This window comes from Theobroma cacao, chromosome 6, assembly GCF_000208745.1.
Source record: "Theobroma cacao cultivar B97-61/B2 chromosome 6, Criollo_cocoa_genome_V2, whole genome shotgun sequence".
Classification (NCBI taxonomy): domain Eukaryota; kingdom Viridiplantae; phylum Streptophyta; class Magnoliopsida; order Malvales; family Malvaceae; genus Theobroma; species Theobroma cacao.
The window spans coordinates 11,656,078-11,660,642 of NC_030855.1; positions in this window are offsets into that span (position 1 = coordinate 11,656,078).

The window sequence follows — 4,565 nt, forward strand, 5'->3', positions numbered from 1 at the left end:
GTGCCCCTTTAATAGGCTGGTCCACGAAAACCCACCCACTGCAGTAAGCTAATAATTATCCCACCAATCAATAAAATTCAATAACATGATATGGCAATTATTGTAATTCACAGCCTTTCAAGGCTAAATACACAGTTCATAAATTTGAACACAAATACCAATTCAGCCATTCATGCAAATATTGTCATAAGCCATTCGATTCAAACCATGAATTTACAACACATGAAATGGTCTCCAATTACTCTATTTTCAAAGCCATTATTCAATTTCAAGACCATTTATGAAATCATTTTATTTAAACACATTTTATTTATAAAACCTAAAAATTTACCATTTAAACTCATTTTCCATAAAATCACAAAATCGGATAAAAACCACTCTAGATAATTAAGATGATAGTAAGGTTACTCACAATGTCTAGAGTGTGGATTTTCGAAGTACTCTGACTACTGGTCCTTGAATGCAATTTCCTTGCCTTTATCGAAGGACTCATCACCTTGACATAGTACAAAATCGAGAAACTTACTACATTGGTACTAAATCGAAATTAAACTAATTTAGACTACTAATGCATGATATGGAATGCAAAATGCACAAGTAACCATCTAAACCCGGTATTGGCCTAATTCGTCTTATCACCCGATTAATTGGCCAACGCGCCCAATTTAGCTCCAAATTGCACCATTTCTTTTCCAAGACCTCAATTCACCAAACACAAGTCAAATAACCTAAAATTTGGCAAAACCATCTTCATTTTTCTTCTTAGAATTTTCGGTCAATAATGGTGCATTAACATCGTGATGTTTCCTACTACTTTTCCACACCATAATTCATCATTTTCTAACCAATTCTCTTAAAATAAAAAAATTCAAATTCATCCTCACTCAATACAAGGTAGGTTCGACCATTGATGGGTGATGAGGAAAATGAATTCTTTTCTTGTTGTTTTGCTTCTAGACATGGTAAACTAACTAAAAACACTAAGATAACTTGAAATCAAATCAATCCAACATCATTCTCTCTCCATACCCATTCAGCTAGCCATGACTTCACCATGAAAACATGAAATTTGACCATGGAAAATAAGGAGAAATGCTTAAGGAAAATAGATTTCAAGTTTAAATTGAGAAATCCTACCTTTTTCACTTGTTTCCTTGATTTTCCACACTTTTTCTCTTGAAATTCTCCACGTAGGGTTCTTGTTCTTTCTTTTCTTCCTTTGTTCTTCTTTGGCTGGCCATAATGAAGAGAAATGGGCTGATTTTGTGCTAATTTATGAGGAAAATAATGAATGGATGAGATTTTGACACATGTCACCATTCCATTGGTCTATGTGTCATACTTAGCCATTAAGCAATCTCTCTCCACCACTTAAATTTGTTCAATTATCCATGATAATATTGGGTAAAATTCATGTGCTGAACAAGTGTTGGGTGGTGTAAAATTACAATTTTGCCCTTGGATGGCAAAATGACTATTTTACCTCTATGCTTGAAAAAATGCCAAAATTAAAATTTTTCACTTCTCAAACTCAAATTATGTTCTAAATAGTCAATCTTGATCAAAAACCTCTTCCAACATTCCAATTTTTAACCTCGGGTGGCAAAATGACCATTTTGCCCCTAGGTCAAGAAAATTCCAATTTGACTCCAAATCGATCTTCGAACTCCGAATCACCATTTTAAGTCATTATGGGGTTTTAAAATTCTCAATTTCATCTTAAAATCTCTATTTGGACTAGTTCGAGGCTTAATTCAACTTAATTGTACCATTTAGTATAATACCGTCCTTTAACGATTTCCAAGGTACCCAAGTAAGCAAACATGCATTCTTATGTAAGAATGGCATAATAAACATATTGTAGAGTCAAGCTTGACAATGACTGAAGTCAAATCTTAAGAAATAAAGAAGACAAGAGATTAAGTCTTGTTAAAGACTAAAGAGGAAGAGAGCGAAAGGTTAGATGAATGAATGAGATACTGATAAGAGATGTCAATACCAAGTGAGGAAAATGTAAATAAAGATTTGAATAATGATATAGCAAATGAGTTTATGTAGAATATTGTTATGAGAATATACTGATCTTGTCTTGACCTTGTTGAAAGGAAAGGATTAGTTACAACACAAGTAAACTAGGTGACATGTTAGAAACCCTTGGAGATAAATTGAAGCATGAGTAGTTGGGCATGCCTTTATGGAAATGATATAATGGTGTATAAAAGAGCAAATAAGTAATTAAGTGTTTCAAGAATGTTTAAACGCCTTTGAGAAAAAATTATAAGTTATACATGATGAGCATAAGATGCGTGACTTTAAAACTTGTTAAGGAGCCAAACGGCTAAGCCTTGGGTTAAGTAATCACTTGTTGTGAGACATAAGTTTAAGATAGATTCTCCAAGGAAATACTCAAGAGAAGTTCTGCCATGGATCTCGTGAAAGCAAGCACTAAGTTATGAGGTTATAAAAAGGAAGCTGTGAGTTGAGAGTGATATTCATATTAACATTGAAGGTACTTGAGGAGAATCTAGTTTCAAATCTTGCAATTTCAAGTGCAATTTGTAAATTGGTTAAGGGAGACTGATGTTATGTTCGTAAGAAAGAGTGGAACAAAGGATGATTGAAGTTGACCTTGATAATGAAGTCAAATAATGAAACTTTCCTAATATATTATGGAAAATTGGGATTCGAAAATGCTTGAGGCATACATGATTCAAATGAGTCTGAGTTTTAAGTGACAAATCAATATCGGAATGCAAGAAGGATACAAGGTAATGTAGAGGCATGAAGGATAATCGAGGAAAAAGGATGACTCTTAGGAATTGTGGTATTGCATAAGATGCAATGATCAAGTTAAGATAAATCTTTGAAGTATCAATGGAATGATAAAGCATACATGCATAATAGATTATAATTCAATGGAGATGACATTGTGATGCAATGATATATAGTACAAGGAAACTTAAGCATATAATTGAAAATGATAAAGAGAAAGTATAAGTATGTGAATGATGTGGAACTATGCACAAGCATGATGAGAATTTGTATGAATTATGAAGATTATTCTATTGAATCTTGGTTATGGATGGGAATGAACAAAGAGAAATTAGTCTGAAGGCATATGAAAACAAATACCCTTATACATAATGAGGAATATGGATATTTAAATTTGCGTGTATACGTATGTGTGGAGTTAGTGATGTACCCAACTAAAATGAAGAATTGTTTTAGTGGTTCGAGATATGAACTCAATATATTGATGAGCTGTATAAATAATGTAATGATCAAGAATCATATCAGAAGTCGATTTATGACGACCTAAGGAATTTTGGGGAAATAGTTAAGGGAATGTAATCTATAGTACGGTTAAGCCATATGGATGGATTAATAGGATTAAGAAGATTGAAATTTCCTAAATGCGAGGTAAACATGAAGTATGTGAAAATAATTGAAGCCATTAATCTTCCCTAACACTGAGGATATGTACAGGAATGAGTATGGCATGTTAATGATGCCATAAACTACACAATAGTGTATGAGGATAGGATGAATGAATGAAAGTCGAGAAATTTGATATGGAATGAAGTAATAAGATAGTGATTGGTATACCTAAATAAGTATAAAATGCAATCGAAATTGATATGATTGAGATGGAGTTACGATTCAAGTTTAATGATAGTAATAGAAGCATGCTTGGTGTCTCGATATAAGATATCATAATTATGAAGGTTACTGTTGATCTGATTTTAAAGGATAATAATAGATATAAGCGAAGTACTCGAGTTGAATTGGAGGTAAATGAGGTGAACAAATTGAAATTCCCTATAAAGTGGAGGACATAAGAAGTCGATGATTAGATGAGAAAATAATACCCTCACCTTTTCTCTAAGTTCAATAAATGAAATTTTGAGGTCAAAATTTTATTTTAAGGGGGGTAGTACTATCAAGCCCGACTCTACAATATGTTTATTATGCTATTCCTACATAAGAATGCATGTTTGCTTACTTGGGTACCTCGAAAATCGTTAAAGGACGACAATGTACCAAATGGTACAATTAAGTTAAATTAAGCCTCAAACTAGTCCAAATAGAGATTTTAAGATGAAATTTAGAATTTTAAAACCCCAGAATGACTTAAAATGGTGATTCGGAGTTCGAGGACCGATTTGGAGTCAAATTGAAATTTTCATGATCAGGTGTAAAATTGTCATTTTGCCACCCGATGTTAAAATTGGAATGTTGGAAGAAGTTTTTGATCAAGATTGACTATTTAGAACATAATTTGAGTTTGAGTAGTGAAAAATTTTAATTCTAACATTTTTTCGAGCATAGGGGTAAAATAGTCATTTTGCCACTCCAGGGAAAAAATTGTAATTTTACACCACCCAACACTTGTCCAGCACATGGATTTTACCCAATATTATCATGGATAATTGAGAAAATTTAAGTGGTTGAGAGAGATTGCTTAATGGCTAAGTATGACACATGGACTAACGGAATGGTGACATGCGTCAAAATCTCATCCATTTATTATTTTCCTTATAAATTAGCACAAAATCAGCCTATTT